The 24,785-nt window shown below is 43.6% G+C and overlaps 1 long non-coding RNA gene across 4 annotated transcripts in view; it reads right to left on the bottom strand.

Moving 5' to 3' along the window:
- LOC103564969 (uncharacterized) overlaps nucleotides 1-24,785 on the bottom strand; it is a 103,316-nt gene that overhangs the window by 39,309 nt on the left and 39,222 nt on the right. Inside the window, exons 2-4 of one of the 4 annotated variants that reach the window (XR_548189.2) lie at nucleotides 16,053-16,107; nucleotides 11,149-11,237; nucleotides 8,929-9,049 (exon numbers count right to left, since the gene is read on the bottom strand). This is a non-coding gene — a long non-coding RNA (uncharacterized lncRNA). Of the gene's footprint in view, nucleotides 1-8,928; nucleotides 9,050-11,148; nucleotides 11,308-16,052; nucleotides 16,108-24,785 lie in introns of those variants that run through there. The other 3 variants (XR_011543480.1, XR_011543478.1, XR_011543479.1) reach the window with 3 other exon arrangements.

Below are 24,785 nucleotides of genomic sequence, written 5' to 3' on the forward strand. Positions count from 1 at the left end.
ATGACAACTTCTGCTTTGGAGGTGTCGGGTGTTAAGGGCTTATGGGACATCCAAGCGGAGAGGTACAGCAGGCAGGCCCATCATAGGCCTGAAGATCAGGAGAGACATCTAGGCTGGGGCTGAACTTGAGAACACTCCCTGACACCCCCAGGACGCACCCAGCTGAGGGAGAGGAAGGAAGTGCTACCATGTGATGCTTAAAGAGCTCTCTGACATGACTATAACCCAGCACTGAAATTTTATTGAACACACAGAACACATCAGTATAAAAAACACCTGCCATACTCAGTTTTGAAGTACAACATGGTGACATTTTGTCATCAGTGATACGTTGGGACTTTGAGATTTATACCACTACCACTGTTTCAGCTACCCAGAATCTTCTCTATCAATGTATCCTTGATATCACCCAACATCCTGTAGCAAGTTAAATGTTTCCTATTTTTGCTTATCATGGAATTCAAATCCTGAATACACCTGAAAGCCTTCCAAAAGGTGAGATGATATTTTAAATAATTAAATTTATACATCATAGGCTTTATCAGACACATAGTCTGAGCAGGTTAGAAAAAAAAATGTCTGGGACCGTCCTTTCCTCCAAATTCAGACTTTGCAGGTTAATCTGCTATCTTCTTCTGGGTTGATGTGATATTTATTCTAACCTGGCTTTATTGCAAAAATTAGAGGGAAAAAAAAAAGATGAATGAATAAACATTTGGGATGGCAATGAGGAAGGACACCGTTTTTAGAGCATTTGCTATTTGACAGGCACTGTGCTGGGCACTTGATATTGACTCTCATTTAATCTTCACAAGCGCCCTGAGGGCAGCACCATCACTCCTCATGAATGAGGGACCCAAGGAACAGAGAGGCTGCAAAACTGGTCCTCAGTCACATGGTCAGGAAAGTGGTTGCATTGGGATTTGAACCCCAATCTGCCTGGCTCTAAAGCCCTCAGAAAGGTCCAGCACGTATCCTGATTTCCCACCTGCCATTTGCCCCAGGTCCCGTGAGGCAAGTCCCGAATCTGGAGAGAACTGTGCTTTGGGCTTACTTGGCCTTGATTTGAGATGTTCCAGGAAGGAGCCTCTCCCCAAATCCTCCACCATCAGATTACTCTACTGCACTTGAGGAAAAAGGAGGAGAGGGAGAGAGAGAAGAAAATCACTGAAACCTCACAGCTGAACCCTTGATCGCTCTTAGGCAGGAAGGCAATACTCAGCCTATCAGGACACCTTGATTCTCATCAGGCCAGAAGACCCACGGAGGGCATGTAGGTCAGGGCAGAGGTGACCTGTCCAGGCAGGTAACCTGCTAACAGAGGTCACTGCAGGGACTGGGAGGGACCCCAGGCAGTGAAGAGGAGGCTCTGCCACGCTCAGCCTTGCAATCCAGCCATCTTCATTCACTTGGCAAAAGGGTAGGGAGAGGAGGAGTTTTCAGAGGGGTTCAGATGAGGCATATGGCCAGCATTCGGGGAAATACTGAAACCCTGGGCTCTAACACAATAGAACCTGTTGCTGTAGGGCCTATTCACTCATCTCTTTAACCAACATTTTTTGAGTGCCAATTTTGTGACCGGTGTTGGGACCACTAGTGGTGAATAAAACAGACTCAAGCTTTTGGCTTTGTAAAGTTTATAGTCTGGAGGAGGGGGGCATAGATAACAAACAAATGCAAGTTATAAAACTATGAGTTATAATCATTGCTCTCTGGGGCTAGTGGTGTTGAAACTCTGGGAGTCGTTCATTCAAATCACAATCTTTGGGAGGCCATGCAGCGAGGTACCCTGCAAGGCTTGCTTGAAAAGACAGCTCTGTCAGAACCAGCTAGCACTGCCTGAGCAATGGCATGTGACAGTCCGTGCTAAGAGGTATTGCCTTGGAGGAAACTGAAAGTGGCCTGAGAAGACAGTATTTGGACCTGGAAGGAGGGAGCTTAGGATAGATGGAGTTGGTAAAGGTAACTTCTATCCTCCTCTCATGCTGTTCTTGGGCATGTACAGGGGAAGGAGGCATGTTCATGAATACTAGGCTGGTAGACGGCTGGTTGTTCAAGAATAGTCACTCCTGCCCTTCCACCTCCATGGCAAGAGTATATTTGCCTGTCCCTTGACTTTGGGCTCAGCTGTATGACTTGCTTTGGTCAAGGATTGCTAAAAGATTTAACACAAGCCCAGATAGTTGGGATTGCCTTCCTGCTCCTCTGCCATGGCCATGAAAAGAGCTTCTTCCAGGTATCTGCTGCCCCTTTGGCCTGGATCCCAGAGCGAACACACAGACCAAACCCAGCCCATAGGAGAAGCCCAGCCCAGCTGGGGCTGGAGCTCAGTGCAGTCACTGCTGATCCACAGCAGACGCTCAGACTTGGGAGCGTGGGAATAAATGCTTGCTGTTGTAAGACAGGAGTTTTGGGGTAGTTTGTTACACAATACTATGTGGCAATCACTCATTGATACAACCAGTAACAGTGCCAAGAGGTGGTTGGGAGAATTAGGCCCCACTTGCTCAAGCCACCCCAAAACAAACAATTGAAGTGAAAACAATGGGTATACTATGCAAATGCAGCATCAAAAAAATCCCTTAGAGATTCCCTTCCTACCGTATTTCAACTCTCAGCTCCTGTAGGAATTCTGGAGCCACCACTGTGGAGAACAGCTTCTGCCTCCGAAAATGGGCATTGCTGTGTGGGCATGGCCATCTCCAGTGGCACAGGTGACTCTCTTCATGCCAGTTCTTGGCCTCATGGTGGCTCTGACCTTCAGGGTTAAAGGCAGAAGCTTTCATTTCCCCTGTGCCTTGATGTGTTTGAATCCCTGTGAGGATACAAGCCAAGGCCAGTGGAGTCCTTCCCTGATCTCACTGAAGTCTGTCAACTGACAGCTCTGTGAGAAGAACAGAGCAAAGCACAGGGGTGATGGACAGCAAGTAGCCCCAGGATGGCATTAGGCTTGGAGGGAGAGGAAAGGGGAGTCCTGTGGAGGCTTTCAGTCCAAGGGGGCTGTGACCTCCCGCCCAGAGTGGATGTGCTGCTAACTTTCATCTCTCAAACACTGTCCCCCAGCAGGGCTGGGAATCTGCTGTCGAGAACGTTGGGGATAATCTGTTTCTCTCTGGTTCTCTGTAAGTGTCCATTGCATCCTTCTCCCCCAGAATATCTGCTTTCTCTGGCATGCATTACTTGTAGGTGGCAAAAGATTGTCACATAAATCTTTGTCCTTTTATCTGGCTTCTCTATCTGGCTCCTTTTCTCCTCCCACTTCCTCTTCTTTCTCCTTCTCCTCCACCCCTCGTCCCTCCACTTCTGCTCCTCCTCCCCCTCCTCCTCCTTCTCTTTCTCTTCCTCCTTCTCTCCCTTCCTGTGAAAAATGAGGAGTGGTCTATTTTTCTCTCCTATAAAAGAAGTTTGGAGTTCAGGATCAAGATGGTTGCTCCACAATAATCGCAATGACGCTGTCCTCCTTTCTTCCTGCTCCACCATTCTTAGCACCAGCTGTTGGCTCCCACCCTCACTCTTGGTAAATATTTTCCTACCACCAATCTATATGTGCTTGAATGCCCATATACATAAAAATCCAGAGACCTCTAGGAATTTCTCCAGGCACCTTGTCTGTGAAGTCTTCTACAGGCAGAGTTGGTAATTCCCACCTCTACTGCCCATTCTACTTTGTTTATATGTGTCAAGTATTGTGTTTACCACATTATATTATATGTCATCTTTCTGGGCTTTTGACAGTGGGCACCATGTCTTACTCTTCTTTGGGTTCCTGGTGCCTAACCCAGTGCTCAGCATCCAGCAGGAGCTTCGTACTTGTGGAATGGATGGGTAGATGGATGAATCAACGCATCATTCTGTCCTTAGCTCCCACAGTCCATCTCTGGCAAATGAGAATTAGATTGTTTCGTTATGTTTGTTTCCCCAGGGGAAAGAGAGAGGAGGAACAAGACACAGCTAATTATCTACAGGTCTGTAACTCCAGGAGAGGGCTGAGTTGGACGTAGATTTGGGAATCCTCAACATATATGTGGGAGTTAAATTTATGAGATAGATTGAGATCACAGAGTGGGCCAATGGAGAAAAGAAGACAAGGAGAACTCCAGCAAACACCCACAATTAAGTGGGTTAAAAAAAGATGCAAACTGAGAACGAATGCAGAGATAGGAAGAGAATTGTGGCAGGAGAGAGCTTCAGAAGGAAAACACAGTCAGCAGTGTCAAAAGACATGATGAGGCCAAGACGTCTACCTACTTGGTCTCCTCTTGACCAATCCCTAGAGTTTTAGGGCACCAGCTGAGCTGAACCTCAATCCTCACTCTCGATACCCTCTGAAAGAAGGACATTTTCCAGAAGGTCAGAGGAATCTATCCCCCATACAACCATCACAACCACACCTCCTCCACTATAGGGTAATTTTATCCATAGCAAAAGCCACTTACAACTAAAAATATATATATTTAAGGAAGGGAGGCAGTTCTTGCTGCAGAGGTTTTACGGCTGGATGGTCATAGCTTAGGTTTGCCTGGGGGTAATGAGGCCAAAATCAAACCGTGAGTCAAGAAAGCAATGAGAACCTGAGTCAGATCTCCAGGCTGCGTTACAAGTAGAGTAGTATTTCCCAAAGTGTGTGCCAAGAAGCACTGGTTATAGGGAGATGATGAGAAAAACAATAACAAAAGAATCTTGTGGTTAAATAAGAGCCACGAGATCAGAATCAGCTTGCAGAGCTAGAGACTGGAAGATAGAAGCTCAGAATCAAGAGTAAGAGGAGAAGCCGCAGAGCTGGGCCTCCGAGGGCAGAGCAGAATGACAGCCCAGCAGTGTAGAAATTCCGAGAGAGATGGGGACAAAGTGCTACGAGAGCACTGGGGAGGGGGGTTGATTCACACCAGGGAGACCTGGGACAATTTCTCAGATCGGGACGTGTGCCTAGCGTTCACGTAGAATCAATGATTTAGACGGGATTTGAGCTGTGATGAGAAGAACGGCAGATGGGTGGGGGGGGGAGGTCATTTTGGGCAGAGGAAATAGCCTGGACTGTAGGGCTGGTCCTGTCTGCAGGTGGTCGGAAAGGGGGGCGTGCGGCTGTAGCTTTGTGCATTCTCAGCATCTCCCCAGGGAAGGAAGAGCTACTTTCAGCCTCGTGCTGTTTCAGGGCACAGCCTTGGAATGAAACAGGACCCACTGCCCTCATCAATGCCAGCTTTTGACTGAGAGTGGGCCGAGACTGGGCCAGGCAGCCCAAATTCCCGCCTGGACAAAGCAGACACCCCAGCTCTCCTGGCCTGGGCCACCTGTATGGGGCCTGCTTGGCCCAGCTCAGAGGCTCCATTCCTCTGAGCTGGAGGCTCCCAGGCAGAGCCCCAGCTGCTTTGTGTGCACTGCTTTTCTGAGCGAGAAGGTCAGTTGTGCTGGCATTTCCTCGCCAGCAGAGATGCTCACTTTGTTTTGCAGGACAGCCCCACCGTTGTGTACTCTGTCACCCATCCCGAGGTCTTTCTCTCAGTCCACACTCCAGGCCAAGGGAGCGGGAGGTGTCGTGTCCTTGGTTTAAAGGGCTTAGGAGGGAAGGGAGTGTGGAAAAGACGTACAGAGTGAGAATGTCTATGGAGAATGCAAACACTCAGCACTGAGCCTTCTGGAAAGACTTCAAATGACTCTTCACATTCAAAATATAACATCAGACAAAATTAGAAAGCTTTCCCTTCGTTTGGTAATTACTAATGAGAGACTGAAGAAGGCAAGGAGACAATAATTAAACAGTCAGAATCATTTTCTGGTCTCCTCCAGTGGTTGATCTTTAATTTCATGGCAGTTCTATGAAGCTCCTAATTCTTTGTCCTGCCTGTAAAATGGGCCACCTCCATCCACTTTAAGATACAACAAAGGAGAAAATCTTTGTGACCTTGATTAGAGAAAGCTTTCTTAGGTATGATACCAAAAGCACGAATTATAAAAGAAAAAAATTGGTAAACTGAACTTCATCAAAATGAAAAACGTTTCCTCTTCAAAAAAGTACCGCTAAGAAAATGAAAAGAAAAGCTACAGACTGTGAGAAAATACTTGCAAATCATATATCTAACAAAGGAGGTAAGGCCAGAATATATTAAGAACTCTTACAACTCAGTAATAAGAAGACCAGCAACCTAATTTAAAAACAGGCAAAAGATCTGAATAGTCATTTCACCAAAGAATATATATAAAAGGCTGATACGCACAAAAAGATGGGCCACATCATTAGAGATTGGGGAAATGCAAACTGAAACCAATGAAATATCATTTCACACCCACTTTAAAGGCCGTAATCAAAAAGGAGACAATAACAAGTGTTGGCAAAGAGGTGGAGAAATTGGAACCTTCCATACACTGCTGGTGGGAATGTAAAATGGTGCAGACACTTTGGAACAGTTGATTGTTTCTTTAAAAAGTTAAACATGGGGGTTGACCCAGTGGCATGGTTGTTAAGTTCGACGTATTCCCATTCAGTGGCCCCAGTTTGTGGGTTTGGATCTCAGGTGTGGACCTACACCACTAATTAAGCCATGCTGTAGGGGTGACACATACAAAATAGAGGAGGATTGGCACAGATGTTAGCTCAGGGCCGATCTTCCTCAAGCAAAAAAAAAAGTTAAACACAAAGTTACCATATGACTCAGCAATTCCACTCATAGTTATCTGGCCAAGAAAAATGAAAACATGTCCACACAAAGACATATATTCATAGCAGCAGTATTCATAACAACCAAACATTGGAAACAATCCAAGTGTTTGTCACTGCAGTGTGGGTTAACGAAGTGTGGTATATCCATTCAACAAAATGTTATTCAGCAATAAAAAGGAGCCAACTACGGACACCTACTGCAATGTGGTTGGTCCTCAATTACTTTTTGCTAAGTGAAATAGGCCAGACATAAATTTACTTAAAATTTCTAGGAAACACAAATCTACGACAGAAGCAGGTCAGTGGTTCCCCGGGGCAGGGAATGAAACTGGAAAGTACAAATGGGCACAAGGGAATTTTGGGGTGACGGAAATGTTCAAAAACTAGATTTTAGTGATGATTGGACAACTGTATAAATTTACTAAAAGTTCTTGAATCATATACTAAAATGGGTTAATTCGATGATATATAAATTATATATCAACATAATAACTTTAAAAATTATTATGAAGATTGGGTAGCAACATGAACAAATTGTATATGTTAAGTAAAAACAAAAAAGCTAATGCAAAATACATAAGTATTTAAAATATAAAGTATATAAATAATTACAACCATAGACGAATCAGACTAAAGATGAAGGAACTATAGAGCAATAAAATTTGCCATATTAGTAAAATGGGGAATCTTTTTCGTCTTTTAACAAAATGTTCTTTAATCGGTTTTTATTATATTAAAAACGATAAAAAGCTAAGACAGACTGTTTTGTGTTTGGTGTTTGAGCTTTGCAGGAGGTTGAGGAGGAGATAATAACACTTCCCGGTTTTCCAGTTCTTTTCTTCTGCATTGCTAGAGAGCTTTACAGACATTAGCTCATTAATCCTCAAGAATCCATGAGCAGGCAGAGAATAATAATACCGCCCCACCTTGCTTATTGTGGTTCATTTAAAGGCATAATTTTTTTAAATTTATGATGAGGGCTTTATGTGAAGCCAGTTATAATCATATTTTTATATGTTTTAAATCCCCACATATGTACACACCACAGCAAACAGATTACATTTTAACCGCCTCCTCTCAAGTATGCTATTTCTCCCCCATTCTCACTGTCCTTTTGTCTTTTCTGAGCTAAAGCTGAAGTGTCATGTTACCTTAGCTTGCAAACTAAAAACACTAGGCCTGCTAAATGCTTGTGGTGGGCCAAAACAGGATTTCTCTTTTCGTGCCCGCCTTAACTCATCTGGACAGTAGAAATGAGCATTCAGGCACCAGCGGTCAGGCTGATTAACAGCGTCTCACTTTGTTTGGATTAGGACTTACTTTCTCTCCATCACAAAGAGGTGAGGTCCCTTGTTCCAGCACCAATGAGTCCCAAATAGTAAATCCCAAAGAATGTCCCTTGTTATACATGAACTCCACTATATATGCTGTCCCTTTGCCTAAAATGCCCTGTCCCACCTTATTTACCAAGTGACTTTCCTCGACCTTTTCAGACATAGCATCCTTTATAACCTTTGCCTTTTTTCTCCTTTAGGTACCTTCCCACCCTCTATGCTGTAAAGCATTCCTCTCCCGTCCTCTAATGGGTACAGACCTCTATTTTTGTCCTTATAAGCCTGTATTGTAAAGAATATATGCCCACACGCTTGTCTCTCTCTATTAGATTGTGAGTTCACTGAAAAAGAGTTAATGGCATAATCATCTTTGAATCCCAGCACATGGTGATAGGGATGGTGAGGACCGCAATAGTCTGCTGTGGCTGTCATAACAAACCCCACGGACTGGGCGGCTTAAACAACTGAAATTTGTTTTTTAACAGTTCTCGAGGCTAGACATGCAAGATCAAGGTGTCCGCAGGGTTAATTTCATTCTGAGGCCTCTCTCTTTGGCTTATGGATGGCTGTCTTCTGCCTGTGTCTTTGTGACCTGATCTCCTCTTATAAGGACACTAGTCATATTGCATTAAGATCAGATGACTTAATTTTACCATAATTACCTCTTCAAAGTTCGTATCTCCAAGTGTGGTCACAGTCTCAGGTACTGGGGGTTGAGACTTCAACACATGAATTGGGGGGGAAATGATTCAGCCCCGAACAATGGCGATGAAGAGGATGATACCTACCATTGACTGAGCGCTTCCTGTATTCTGGGCACTAGATTTTCCTCTTGCCATCTCTTTTCATCTTCAATAACTCTATAATTAGGTCAATATATTGTCATTCTGGTTTATAGATAAAGGAACCAAGGCTTAAAGAAATTAAGTCACCTACCCAAGGTCACAGAGCTAACATGTAGTGGGAATGGATTCCATCCCAAGTTGTTTTGCCTCCAGGATTACACTCTGAATCACCACACTCTGCTCCTGGTACATGATAGGTGTGCAGTGCATGTCTGAAGAAAGAATGACTGAGTAAATGTATGAAATAATGAATAACAGACACGTGACATTTAGATTCTGTTGTACCACTGACCGTAGCATAGTTCCAAAAACTTACAAAAATTACACATGTAAACGTTTAATAGGTGATTATCCTAAAACATAACTTTATTCTTGCCTCCTAATGCTGGATTTTTTTTTTTTTGAGGAAGATAAGCTCTTAGCTAACATCTGCTGACAATCCTCCTCTTTTTTTTTTCCTGAGGAAGGCTGGCCCTAAGCTAACATCCGTGCCCATATTCCCCTACGTGGGATGCCTGCCACAGCATGGCTTGCCAAACAGTGCATAAGTCTACACCTGGGATCGGAACCGGCGAACCTCGGACCACCAAAGTGGAACATGTGAACTTAACTGCTGCACCACCGGGCCGGCCCCCTAATGCTGGATTTTTCAAAAGGATTCTATCGAATTTAAAATCTAGCACATTTTTGTTTAAAAAATAAAAGTTGAAGTCATACAATCAAAGAATTTCAGAGCCGGCATAAGTGTCACAAATCATCTAGTCCAAATTCTGTCTTTTTCAAATGAGGAAATAAAGGCTCAGTGAGGTGAGCTGACTTGCCATTACTTTATTAGACAATAACACATTATTAATTATTGTTCTCATTGTTTATCATCACTGAGCTCTTAGGTGTTGAGTAATCAAATTCGGTTTTCCTTTTCCCCAAGGTCATTCCAGAGTGGTTGGGTAGTTAGATGAGAGGAGGCAATAGGAGGGGTCAAATTGGCAATCTTTCAAAGCCATCTTCCAAATTCCTTTTTCCTACTGGCCTTTTTTTCCACTGCAACTCATCCCAACTCAAGAAAGCGGGCTTTTCCTTCCATTCACTGGTGGGAGGAGTATTCTCTAACCACAGCAGGTGAAAGGAAAAGCAAAGTTCTGCAAAATTCCAGGAAGATGAAGCACGTGCGTGGTGTGGTGCCAGAGGACTACTCGTGTCCACAGCCACACTGCTCTTGACAGCGTCTCCTGCTGCACTGCTGGGCCTGCAACAGAATCCTGGGAAATCAGATTGCTAGCGACAGAAAGGAACTCCACGTCTATTTAGTCCAACTTCCTCCAATGAGGAAATGAAGTTGTAGGAGGTGAGTGACTAACCCAAGATCGATCAGCCAATTACTGAGTGCTCGAACCCATCAGCCTCTTCCAGGGATGAACTGGGCAGATGGCATCAAGTTTCATTCACCCCTAGCATCATCCTTATAGCCAGGCAGTATTTCCCAAAATGTGATCTACATGCCACTCACGGTTACACAAGATGTTTTTTTAGCTTTGTTTTTTTCAAATGGGCCAACATTTTTTCTTTTAATAGCTATGTATTTGTTTCAATTGATATTAGAAAAAATAATTAGCCCATAAAAGCTGTGAATCCAGGGGCCAGCCCCGTGGCCAAGTGGTTGAGTTGGGGTGCTCTGCTTTGGCGGCCCAGGGTTTCGCAGGTTCGGATCCTGGGTGCAGACATGGCACCAATCGTCAAGCCATGCTGAGGTGGCATCCCACATGCCACAACTGGAAGGACCCACAACTAAAAGAATATACAAATATGTACCGGGGGGCTTTGGGGAGAAAAAGGAAAAATAAAATCTTTTTTTAAAAAAAGCTATGAATCCATACGTAAACTGATTTGGAAGAGATTGATGATTTTATTTAAAAAATATTCTATTTAAATGTTTAAAAAGTGAGTTGCTGTAAAGAAAAAAATCAGTAAATAATATTACAGACGGTATGATGATATCAGAAAAATTGCAAGATCATATGCAAGTTGCTGAAGTGTGGGACACACTGAAGTAGGCTAATTAGCTCCTTATTATGAATGTGTTAACTGATGTGTGGAGAGGAGAAGGGATCTGCTCATGAATAGGATACAAGTACTTTTACTTATGGTTCAGGGATCTGGCCTTGCTCTGGTCCTTAACAAGCAAGCACCAGGACCACTCATGTAAGTTTGACAGGTCACGGGTTACAATTTAAGAGCTTTTCCCCCTTTAGATGAATAACGTAAATACATTGTGAGAACAGCAGTTGTCTTGAACTATTATTGATACACTTACACGTTTGGCACTGAAATGATGAAGCAGAAACGATCCCGCCGCAAATGTTCTCAGGGTAATCTGTCGCTTATCAGATCCCGGTCTTTTATCTGAAAGTTGGCAGATTGGACAGCAACCAGTCTACACTTGTCTTATCCAGCTGCTGTCCTGACATGTTTACTGGGAACAAATACGATTTGTTTTTATAGGGTGAATAATATTCTGAAAGGGCAATTTAGGTTTCTCATTGCCCAATTTAAGCTGGTCCCACATATCCTTAGCCTTTAAGTAACTTATTTCTTTATTTAAAATGCCTCATTAAGTCCTCAAAATTCACAAAGTTGAGTAAGTAATGAGTTAAGGTAAGGCCTTCTATAGAGTTTTTCTGTGGTTGTTTTTGTTGTTCGCAAAGTTCCTGCCTTAAAGATTTCTATCTGGAACATTTGTAATCAACCAGCAGAGGCTTACCCACCCCTTAGAAGAGGATTAATCCTCAGACTTGAAGAGTGTGGGCCCAGAATTCCGGGCCCAGAATCCTCTCGTTAGCCCAGGGTAATCCATTAAACTTCCTACTCCTAAGAGAAACTTGTGGTAATGTTTTCTTGGAGACACTGTGTCAAAGGAGTATTTCAAAACAAATTGGAAAGATGCAAGTCCAGCCCTGGGGTTGGATCCCACAGGCATGTGAATGGCATGCAAGACTATGACAAATTACAGGGCAATCTGTGGGTTGGCTTTCAAAATTTCTCAAGGAATATTAGGTTCAAGGACCTTTCTAGAGCGTTCCACTCTCCCTTGTGTTACCTATGGTTTTAGACATTTCGCTGGTCTTAGAAATATATCCTCCTTCTTACCCTGAACTTTTCTTTAGTCAGAGTCCATGAGACCATAGTAGCTAAGAACTTACAAGTGTTCAAACTGAATGCAAGTTGACAATTAGAGTCTAACAATAAACACAGCTCCAAGCCTAGGAGAGATCTTACATGCCTAGTACATAGCTGGCACTCAATACAATCACTGGGGTCGAGCCCTCACCCAGCCCAGTTCTCTCAGTCTACCTGACTCTCTGTACTCTTTTTCTAGTTTCACGCTAGGTATTCTGGGACCCAAAGTGGGAGCAGCAGTTCTTATCTGGTTTCTCGTCTTCATTGGCTTTCCTCCCACTCCTAGCTGCAGCTCCCGTCTGACCTCTCGTTCCTTCCTGGCTCTCTCACTCAGCTCCCTTTACTTCTTATTGTCGTCTTCTTCCCTTAGGTCCTCCTTCCACTTCTCCTTCAACTGGAAACCAGAGCCTTTCAGTTGAAACACTTTAGTGCTAGCTCAATTTTACACCACATGTTTGAAGACCCAGTTGCTTCAATGTTGACTTGTGTACCCACCACAGAAGGGAGATTTCCATGTTGTCACGGGAAATTTGCTTCAAGGGCAAACCACATCTAAGGAATTTGGGTTGAGGATATAAGCCTTGGAGATTCTCCTTAAAGACTGGAAGAAAATGGTGGGAAAATATACCTTACAGGAGATGTTTAATATACAGGAATGTATCTTATATTTTGGTATCATCACAGGTAAGATGCCTCTTACCAAATATTGCTAATGTCTCCTGACCAGTCCACATCTCCTGCTGAGTGGGTAGCAGAGGAGGTGAGCTTGTCTCCCCAGACTCAGCTGATTGTACCTGGTGAGGACACAGATCTCAGGGATGGCGCATCGGTAGCCTGTGACATAGCCTGGCTCAACAGCTAAGCCAGTCAAATCTGTCTCTCAGGATTTAGGTAAAGACACCCAGAGGTTCGTTAGTTACGGTGGCTGGACCCAGAAGATCATGCAGATTTGGGGACTGAATGGCCATTTATGGACAGATAACAAGAAATAGCCAGCTGGCAAGGAAGAGGATAAAGGAGGCAATATAAAGAGAGAGACTTTGCTGTGAGGGGGAGAACTGGAAATGTGAAAAGAGCTTATCACAGAGTTGCCTTAATTTCTGCCTTTCTTGAGGCTGGGTTCCTTGGCTCTTCCAGAGTTCCCATGTATACGTGTCCTTTCAATAAAGTCCATTATTTCTGGAACAACTTGAATGAGTCTCTGTTCCTAATTAAGACAAAACCATGGTGGAAGCACTGAGTGAGTTAGTCTTTATGGACACTAACCTGGGTGATCGTCAGAGCTCTCTCCGGGCAGGTTGGTTAGTGACCCCTCCTCAGTGTTGGCTTGGACATCAGCCCCAGAGATCTTCCCAACCATGTTCAGTCCTCATACCAAGCCTATTGTCTCTGCCATTTTGCTTTAAAGGAGCTGCACATCCTTAAAGACAATGCTAAATCTCTCTAATATAGAATCACAGACTCTTAGTGTAGGAAAAAAATGAGGTCATCATGTCCAAACACCCATCCCATGGTTGAATAACCTCTGTATATCCCTGGCCAATGATTTTCCAGTCCAGACTGAATACTTCCCATGCCAGAAAATTATAATCACATCATTTCCATAGCTACCAGTTATTGAGCACTGCTATGTGCTAGGCACTACCTTACATATAGTATCTCTCTCAATTTTTCTGAAAACAGAACATTTATATTTCAGAGGAGAAACAGAAGCCAACCAGCACTTGTTGAGCACCTAGTATGTGCCTTTCTCTTTGTAGATGCTATCTCATGTTAGACTCTAAAACCTACTGGGATTATTTTCAAATGAAGGAACTAGGGCTCAGAGAGGTGAAATTGTTTTCCAAGATCATAGCCACACATCTAGTTAATGGTTGTGTCAGTTAGAACACTTTGCTGACATTAGAAAAACATTTCTATTAAGTTAAGTAAAAAGAGAATTTATTGGGAAGACATAGGTAGCTCATAAAATTGAGAGAATGTTGAAGGGTAGGACCAGGGATGGTAATAATCCTATTCTTAAGGGCAAATCATGTCGTAAGGAATTTAGGTTTGAGATATAATTCTTGATGATTCTTCTTAAAGTCTGGAAGAAAACGGTGGGAAAACACGGCCTGAAGGAGATGTTTAATACATAAGTGTGTTTCTAGTATTTTGGTGTCCTCCTGGGTCAGGGCTCTGCTCAGGGAAGAATCAGCCCCAGCCATGTTTCCATGCTTATGTTACTCAGCTCAAGATAGAGTGTCCTAGGAAAAAGAATTTGACTGGGCCAACTTGGGTCACATGCTCAACTCTTGGCCCAGGGTGAATGGTACAACTTGACTGATTATCCCACCTAGACTGCTCTTAATGAGGAAATGTTATTTCCCCAAAGGAAATCAGACCATTGCTTTCAGAATAAAGAGGAAAGGACTCTGGAAAGAAAAACAATAAATGCTTACTGCAGTGATGGAACTGGCATTCAAACATTCTTTCCACCACTTTCCAGTCTGAGGGATAATAAACATCTGTATATGGGATCAAAATATGTTCCTCTCCAACTTCTTCTTATTGGTCCTCATTGGCCACACAACACCAGCCTAGTCTTTCTTGCCTCGGACAGTCCTTCAATTGTTTGAAGCCAATTAGCCTACTCTCCCTCCCAATTCCCCAGCCCTAGTCTCCTCAACTCCTGCCTATGAATATTTCTGGTTCCCTAAACTCTCCTCACATGACATGGTTTGAGCATCTCTCCACTCTGGTTATTAGCCTTAAAACCTGCTTCAGATTGTTTATTTTCCCACTTAAAGTACCGTGACCAGAGGAACCCAAGGTAACACTTCTGATATTCTTTGTTCAAAGCAGAGTAGAGCAGAACATCTCAATCACAAAACCTTAAAGACCAAATAGCCTTTTGCTTCCACATCCTGCCTGATGCAGACTCTAGTACCTGATGGGTCTGGTTCTGCATCTTAGCATTGCCATTTGTTAGCTGTGTGACCTCAAGTAAGTTATTTACATTTTGCGAACAAGCTTCCTTCCTTGTTACTTGTAATCATAATACATACCTATGGCCACTGTAATTATTAAATGAGACAATGCATGTAGAGCGTTTGGCACAGTGACTAGCCCAGAGCAGGCCCTCAGTATACTTATCACTATTACCACTTATTAGTATTACTCTACCCCAAGTAAGTGGTCATTCACCCTTTCCATGGCCACTGAAAGTTGGTCATTGCCAGAGAAGCCACGTCTGTCCTTCAGAGTTTGCTCAAAGGCACGCAAGGGATGAATTAGTCAAAGAGCACAAAGTTCAGGATTTATGTACACTATCAGAAGGAAATTTCAGTTGGGAAATAAACCACCTTGTGGGGAAGTGTGCAATGCTATAGGATAAGGAAACCCCTTTAAGGTGCTTCCCTATGTGTAGGTAAAGTGCAAGCTAATTTTGCTTTGTTTTTTTCAGGATTCACAGGAAGCGATCATTATGTCAGAATCTGTGAAGATCAGGTTCTAATTATCAAGGGGTGAAAACCAACATGCAAATATTTGCTATTGATAAGATACTTAGAAATCAGAATGGCTTCTCACGCCCATAGTAAGCTCTCCTCACAGGACTTGCAAATTTGAGTTTACTGCTCCCACACTAATTAGGCAAAGAAAGCAGGCCTGGAGTGTACATGTCGTATATGCCCTAGAAAATGGCCATTGTACTTTGCTGCACGGAGACACTGCTACTGAGGGTGTCCCAGCATAGCCAGGAAATGGCAGAGGTGAAGGTCGTGGTCTCTGGTATGGTAATGGGTGGGGTCACAGACAATGGCAGACTTTAAAGTGTGTGTACCACTAAGAGACCATCCAGAGGATTATGAAGAAAGCTGGTATTGGAGTCAGAAACAAACATTAGACTCCGTGAAGTCTAAGTTGTCCATGAAGGACCAACACTAAGAGTTCATCATGGTCTTGTGAACCCCCAGCACCGTGCCTGTCTCAGAAGAGGAGTTCAAAACTGTGAATGAACAAATTAACTGCCTGGGTTCAGATCCTCGCTCTGCCACTTACCAACAGTATGATCTTAGGGAAGTTCTGGAACTTCTCTGTGCCTCCACCTCCTTGCCTGTAAATGGAGATCATGATAATACCTGTCTCAGGATTATTGTGGAGAAAATGTAGACAGTTTAGCACAGCACATAGCACATAGCAAGAGCTCAGTAACTGTAAGTTCTTATTGTTCTGACTCTTCAGGATTATTATTATTACTGACTTTTGATCAGTTCTGGTAAATGGTCTGCACACAATAATATTCACCTTACACAAACACCTAAAGAGTTAACTTGACACATTAGCAGCTGTTTTACCATCAGCAACAGTCCACAAAGAGACAGCTAAGTTTTTGTTTGCTTGTTTGTTTCTGCCAATTGAATTTTAAGATCCTCTGCTTCACTATAATTAACTCTTTGAACTGGCAAGGTGCTTTCAGTGTAATCACCAGCTGTCAGTTCTTCCTGCCTCTCCCACCTTACACCAGGAGCTCAGGGATGTGCGTCCTGGGACTCTATCTTGGGACTTCAGAGTTTTGAGAGCACACAGAGGAACAGGATGCACCCATCATTTATCTGGAGGTCACTTAAATAATTTCTGCAACGAGGAGAGACAATGTGAAAGAAGGGGAATTTTATTTTTTAGCAAACTAACTTGGTAAGTTAAAAAAAAGTAATTACTTGGAAATTTTCAGAGTTTTGAGTTTGTTTTAGCAATGATCCTTATAATATTGCAATTTTCAGGTCCCAGTCTCCCTTGGCTTGATTTTCCCCTTCTCATTAATGACAAATATGATACAGGGAAGTTGAAGTGATACTACCAAAAACCCCTTTGAATCACAAGCAAGCCATGTTATGGAGATGGCTCCACGTCTGTGTGGACTCTCCATTATACTGTATATTATGTATATAATATTATCCCAATCTCCTTCTATTATTTTAAACACCAAATTACTTTCTTTAATTCTGTTTTATCGAAACAGTATTTTTAACCTTCAAAATATACAGATTATGTACAATTTATTGAGGAAAAACCCAGAACTTTGCTTTCCTGGGTGTCTTCTACAGCTGTGCTAAGAAAAATAGCAAACATTTCTAGACTGTCTCAAGCCAAACACCATCCTTCAAGGAGCCTATCTTTTGTTCTCAATAATACTATGACCTCTTTAAAAAGAAAAAGGAAAAGAAAACTCCGGGAACGGGGGAGCGACTTTTCAATTCTATTATCTCTGGCATTTTGTACCAGTCTGGGTTTTCTCAAGTCTCGAGACAAGAAGCACATATTCGTTTTAGACATTAAAAAAAAAAGTCCCGAACGCCTTTGCAATTTCTTCCTTGAGCTGTCTAAAGAGAACTATTTATTTTGCTTCTTTACCTTGCAAATAGCTAACGGCTTCCAGCCAGGGCTCAACCCAACCCTTTGTGCCCTGCAGTCATGGCTGTGTCTTTAAAAGAAAACCGATTCTCTGGAATGCTGTGCGTGCACATGCCTGTCGGACTCGGCAGGCCCCACCTGCCGAGCAGGTAAACCAGATCCTCCACACCGGCCTCTGCAGCCACATTCCAGCCAGGCAAGCTCCTACTCTCTAATTGTTACCTGTCAAACAGGTCAACCAGGCACTTGGGTCCAGTCCAAACACGCGCATGTTCCCACGAAACCCTAAACCTGCAAACCTTTGACCTTTTCATAGGACCCGAGGTCCCTTGATTATTTTAGCCGGGGCTGATTTAAATCCAAATGATGACTTCTTCACAGGCACACAAGTTCTTTTTTCTCCCTCACCAGGGTTGGTAACGCTGATCATACACTGTTTGGGGTTTCTGGACTAGCACACCGTGGTAATTCACGATGACCGGAAGGCAGACGTTGAAGTGGCAAGGGCTCCTGAAATGAAATCCGCTGGCCCTAAATCACTCATGGAAATCGCAGGCTGTCTACCCTGACTAAATGGGGAGTGAATTCCCTAGGGTGGATTAAAGGAGAGGTGATGCACAGGTGAACATTCCCTTCCTCTCCATTCTGGTACTGGGCTGGCAGCGGAGACTGTGGCCGATGGGCTCAGCTCCAAACCTGGAAGACCTCAAGCAAGGGACGTGAACTCTCTGGGCCTCAGTTTCCCATCTTTGGTAAAGAGAAGGAAGGCCACACAGGTCATAAGGCCCGTTCCACCACCATCTCTAGGTTCTTTCCTTTCATTGATGCCACTCAAAGTAGGGGAATCATGTTACAGGAATGCTGATGCCTCTGCACCCTTGTTATCTGGGCTGGGTGGGGGCTTGGGTACTGCTGGGGGGACCCTAAATCAGCTGAGGGCCTGTTTTGTTTAGGTTACCAGGTTTGGGGACTTTCCTCAAGTGTGAAAAAGCCCTGGGCTTCCCCTCTTGGGACATCAGGATATCCATCTTAGCCTCAGTTACCCCTCTGTATCTATCTAGTGAGTTCAGTCTTTTATAATTGGGAGAGATGATTATTTCCATTGTTTTTGTAGCACAGACTATCCATTTTATTCTACTGAATCAAAACTACAGGCTCCCTGAACCTAGACACTTCATTTTACAGATAAAGAACCTGAGACCTAGAGAGGGGGCATGAGCTGCAGGATGTCTCTCAATTAGTCAGGCTCCTCACTTAAGGGACCGTGGGAGTTGGTGAACATTGCCGGCTAGCAAAATCATTGCCAGAGAAGTGACATCTGAAGATATTCCCAAGACTGCTCCAATTAAGGAATTTCAAAAATCCAGGCAAAGAACACAAGCTCTCAAGCAGGTTTCTGAGATGGGCAGTGCTGTCCGGCCAGTTTGCTGGGGGGTTCTCCTCTCTGGCTGGACAGGTTATTCTACAAAGAGCTGAGGATCACTGCGTGCAGAGCAGGAACTAGCACTTCCTGCTCCTTCATCCAGCTCAGACTTGTCCACCAGAGCCAAACTGGCTGGGCTGGCTCCCGAGAGAGAAACTTCCTTGGGGCTCTGGGATGGTGGAGTCGGGCAGTCTGCAAGCCGGCTTAGCATCCTTCTCACCAGCCGCACGCTTTAGGAAGAGCAAAGCACAGAGTGCACGGGCTCAAGGAGGGAGATTTCAATGAGAAGCCCACCTGGCTTGTCTTCTGGGGTGCCGTTAATTCAAGAGAGCTGCTGTATGCTGGGGGTGCCAAGACCCCCCCACAGAGGGGCTATATGTACTGAAGGGGCCATCAGAGGTCAAACCGGATGAATGGGCACTTCGTCTCCTTGTAAAGACCTCTCGGGGAGCATGTAAACCACTATTTAATTGCTTTAAAATAAATATTAAACAGTATTCACACAGCATACCTGATTAGCATTATTTTCTCATAACCAAACACAAAACTTCCCACAAATAATAAATTGTTGAGCTGTCAGCTTCTATCAAAACCCAAACATCCTAATTTTCATGCTCTTCCCCTGGTAAACTCCACTACGTATTGGCAGTAGAACACTGAGCAAGTTACATGGACTTTCTGAGCCTCAGTTTCCTTATCTGCAAAATGGGAACAATTGTCCTACTTCCCTAATAGCATCGTTGTGTAGAACAAATGAAATGAAGTTCCCTGCCTGGTATGGGGCCTCACACACAATATGCATTTAATGTCGGCTATTTTTGTTGCTGTTGTTAATATAAAACTTATTAAAATAGTGACCTACGTGGCCCAGTTTCAGAATGGTATGTCTGGTGATCAAAAAGGAACTTCAGAATAACTCAGAGTTCTTTATTTGTTGTTCTCCAACACCGTGAAGAGGGGGCTCTGATTCCCTACCACCATAGTCGTTCCCTGTCCAGGCACTGTCTTAAATTCTAGGCTCCTTTCCCTGCCATCCCTCCCACTATGCACTGCCTCTGCTTGCCATTTGTTTGTAAGGGATCGGGGATTTTAAACAGATTTTAGCATCAAAGAATCCAAAGCTTGATTATAAAAGGCCCTCTGAAGGAGAGATGACGGCTCAGGGTCTCTCCCACCGTGGTCCTCCATTGGCTCAGCTCATTCAAAGACCACATGGCAGTAGCTCTGTTGGGTGATTGTCCCTCTCTGACCCTTTCTTTAGGCCACCACATTGATTACAAAGCAGACTTTCAGAGGAAGGAGAAGAGTCTAAAGACTGAGAGAATCCACTAACTGGTAATTAACTCTCACATCCTCAAGTGTTGACAGCTCTCTTTAAAGTCCTGGCTTTTCTAAAACAAGAATGGCCCAGGGCTACCCCCAAGCACACTCCATAGCAAGGCCTGCCCCACACAAAAGCAACCTGGCCTCTAGGATGCATGAGAATGGACAATGAATGAGGTTTGCTGGACATTTGGCCTAGCGGTTGATAAGGAAGTCAATCAGTCAAGGTCCTGCAGGGAACAGATGGCACACTCAATAAATAGCTGTTGAATCCATGCTGCCTGAACCCGTAGACTACACCCAGTGAATCACCAAATCCTGCCACTTCTACTTCCTAAATCTCTCTTAAATCCATTGACAGCTCCACATCCTCATTGCTTTGTCTCCCATTTAGAGCACCAAAGTTTTGTATTTGAATTAATGCAATAGCCTCCTAACTGGTGTTCAAAGCACGGTTTATGTGGCCTTTGATGGTCTTGCTGAGATTTCTTTCTCCAGCCTCTCCTCCTCTTTGCTCCGGGGCACACCGCACAGGCTGTTCCCTCTGCCTGGAACACCCTCCCTGCCGAACTCCTACTGAGCCCTCAGGTCCCTGCTTAGACATCACTTCCTACAGGAATGTCTACGCTCTACCCAAACCAGTCTGCAACCCCCACCCAGGCTCTGAGCAGTGTGCAGACAGGCAGGGCTCCTATCCTGGTGACTGAGCAGCAGATTGTTTAACACGTGTTTTCCCATTTCCTCTGTATAACTGCCTTAGAACACAGGTGTGACCATGCCCACTGGACAGATGAAGAAACTGAAGTTTCAAGACGAAATAACTCACCCACGGTCACCCAGCTAGAACAGGGGCAGAGTCTGTATTATAATCCAGGTCTATGGGGTTGAGGCCTTTGCTTTTAGCTTCTACAAGAAGCTGTTCCAGGAATGCTCAATTCACTCCATAATTAAACAAGTCAGGGATCAAATAGTTAATGAGAGTCTGAGGCAGTACTGAGGGAAATAAAAAGATTCTAGCTCCGCTCAAACTCAAATTCACGGAGACACGTGGCCTTTCAGAAGAAGGTGTGCAGGCCCCTGGGAGCAGTTGCTGTTTGAGCTACACAGCCTCAGCCATTTTTACTCCCCTAAGTATTTAAAAGACAGATTTAAGGCTGCACGCTGAAAAACTTTTATAATGCTTAAAAGAGAAGTTTGGACACACTTTTGCTTTTAGTTTAGACACTAGCAATTAGAAAGATTTATGAGAGAATGAAGTCTGAAGGTCAGTCCTCCAAATGCAAAAATGTAGGGAGTGGCTGGAGTGGCCTTGCAGAAGTGGCCACCTTGAGACTGGGAAGCAGAGCCCAAGGGATGGTGACAAATGGAAGAGCTCTGGCCAGTGTGTAGGGAATACAAGAACGCCAGTACCCTGCCTTTCCAGAGATGCCCAGAGCTCTCCAGTTCAGAGGAGAGAGACTAATTTGATGCAGAAGAAAGAAGACTGTCCTGGGACTGGCGATGGTGAGAGACACCAAAGAAGGAGCTTGAATTTGGGGTGGTTTAGCCAGCTTGGTAAGAACCTGGAGAAGAGTATGAACCAAATGCTTTCCAACGTCTCACCCAGGTATTCCTGCGAGGGCTTCAGGATGAATTGAGTCAGTGCTGAGAAGGAGATGAAGACATCAACTGATCTGGCCTCCTGCCTTAATGAGAATGAGAGTGAACATTATTCAGCCAAGGGCTTTGGTTAGGAATAAGCTTGATCAGAAGCAGGCAATTAAGTCTCTAAGCACAAAGGGAGTCACATCTGGTCACTTTGCTCCTTCCCATCCTGCCTTCTCTTAGCCCCACAGTCACCACCTGCTGGACTTCTGGTTTCTGCTCAAGAGAGGATGAGATTGAAGATCTTGAGAGGATGAATGAGATCACTGATTAGAAACTTACAGAGTATAGCATTTGTTTATTAAACAAATGATGTGAGGAAGGAACATTTTTCTTCAAGTAGCCATCATACGTCCTTTCTGAGACAAGGTAAGGTAAAAACTAAGGAAGTAAAATAAAAATTAATATTGAAGTTAAAAGGGAGAGGTGGTGATGGTGTTTATAAAAATTCCTTGAACATAGAAATATAGAACTAAAATCCCCCAAATCACCAGCAGCACCCAATGGGTCTGCGAAGGAAAAAAATCCTTCAGAAGGGAAAACATTCTTTCCAGAAAGAACAATGACGATCTGCAGAAATGAGTTTGTGCTGTATGAGGGAGCAGCATATAAGAACATGCAGGCCACGTCCCCAAGTGAAAAGTATTGCTCCTGTTTACGGAAACAATACATTTAAACTTGAATGTCAGAAAGCTACATGAATCAGTTACGGGCTGAGGGAAGCAACTGGAAAGCGTCCAACTTCCCACCTGTAAAGGGTCATAATGTTGCCTAATAATGAAGGAAATTGACCTGTGATGGTATGTGACCACTGGGAGGCTGAAAAACCAGTGTAAAAGGGAAGTGTGGTTTTTTTAAACGAACACACACATGCACACACATTCGCACACACACTCAAAAGGGTTTGTGCTGCTCAGTTACTTCAACAGGAAGTCCCTTCATGGAAAAAGTAATAGGACTGAAGATCCATCTGTGTTGAAAGCAAATCCACGCTGACCCTGATGGGAGCTTTGGAGAGAAAGGAACTATACCATGGAGTAATTGGCTAAAGCTGGCTACAGAAAAACACGAGCCTCACTTCTCTAGGGAGGGGGAAAGAAAAGGTACACTGTTCAGATTTCATTCATACCTTTATAAAATGTTAAGAAAGTACAATTCTCATGCTAGCAAAATTTCAAAGGGACTTTGTAAATTTGTACAGAAAGAAACATTCTACTACTCTATTGTGTGTCCTTGAATTTGCCAAGGGCTTTCTGAGATTCAAAGGAACTAGAAGACACCATCACTTCCCTCCAATTTCAATCTAGTTGGGTAGACAAAACAAATGCACGTAAAGAACAGGCTGTCTATAGGAACGGGTGAGTGAAGGAAGTCTGTGTGGTTTAGTTGCCTGGGGACACAAGGAGTCAGAGGGCAGGAGAGCATTGCTATGGGACTAGCTAATGGAGGATAGTCCCATAAAGTAAAAGAAATTGCTTGACCTTGAAATGTCCCAGTTCTGACCAGGATATCTGCATAAATCATCACCAGGATACGCGCTGAGTACCTCCAGGGCATATGATGCTGTAGGGCCTACTATGTGCAAAGCATCTTGTGTGTGCTATCCCATTTAATTCTCACACCACCACCAAAAAGCAGGTTCTACCACCATCTCAGTCTTTCGGACAAGGAAGCTGAGGCACAGAGAGGATAAGCGTCTTGCCCTAAGTGACAGAACTAGTAAGTAGCCTGCAATATTAACTGCTACTCTTTACTAGTTAGAGAGTAAATGCCCAATAATATTTGAGGCTTCTGATCAAGAAGAAAAACTACCACAAGTCTCAGCATTAACCTAAATACTTTTGCTAAAGTAACAACTGCTTTAAAGCACAGAAATGGTTTGGAAATATCAGAAATATCAGTGCATTACATAACATGGCTACTGTACAAAGAATTTTCAGTCAACAACTATCACTCAAGATATTTGCCAATTAAATGCTGAGCTCTTCTCTAAACATTCCATTCAGCTTATTATGCTGATTGTAACAAGCAGAGTTTTGGCAAAATTTCATTCTTTCCCAAACTAGAATGTCTGATCCTGCCTAGTTTTATCAGCAGAGATTAGGTTTAATGCATAGAACCTGATTTTTTGAACCAGATTTAGTCTTTGCCTTTTTTGGAAAAAACTTGTAAGAATTTCAGCTAAGATCCACAGGAGTTGGAACTCTAACTCAATCATATTTTTGAACAAGTCAAGAAACAGTTAAATTTCACTGAGATTTCATTTAAGGTGATCCAGCAGTCCTGCTAGAGACCACAGCCGGACAGAGTATCAGGATTAAATGACACTGAGATGCCAAGATTCCCAGCCTTTTCCATGGCATTCACGGTGTGTTAGATTGTTTTCTATAGCCACTCATGCATGTTGTTTGGGTCTCACTACTATAGTCAATATGTTATAAGAATCACTTGGATTTTTCTTTTTGGTATATATTAGTGTGAAAGTATCCATTATGCAAAAACACATAAGTAACAAGACCTAAAATAAATAGCTAATAAACCAGAGAGGGTACTTTTCCCAGAAAAATTCTCATACAGGTGCACAAGGGGACCTATGCAAGGATGGCTCTCACAGTGCTGTGGTGTTGGGGAGCTGGAAAGAGTGTGGGTGAACAGGACTGAGGGGGTGGATGGGGAAAACGTGGTGGAACCGCAGGCTGGAATAGTCTGTGGCAGTCAGGAACAACAGACTGGATGGACCCAAAGCCACGTGGATGAAGTAAAAAACAAACAGAGTGAGTCTAGAGCACAATGCATTCACATAAAATCAAAATGCAGGCATACATAGCAGCAGAACGCATTTTTGCAAGAATGCATATAAACACAAGTATACACTGTATATATAGCAAGTACATTAGAATGGTTGCCTGTGGTGGGGGAAGAAACTTGGAGGGAGAGGAGATAAAAGAGAATAAATAAAATGAGAGAGGGCTTTGCATAGACCAATGAAG

Source organism: Equus przewalskii, chromosome 8 (genome assembly GCF_037783145.1).
Source record: "Equus przewalskii isolate Varuska chromosome 8, EquPr2, whole genome shotgun sequence".
NCBI lineage: Eukaryota > Metazoa > Chordata > Mammalia > Perissodactyla > Equidae > Equus > Equus przewalskii.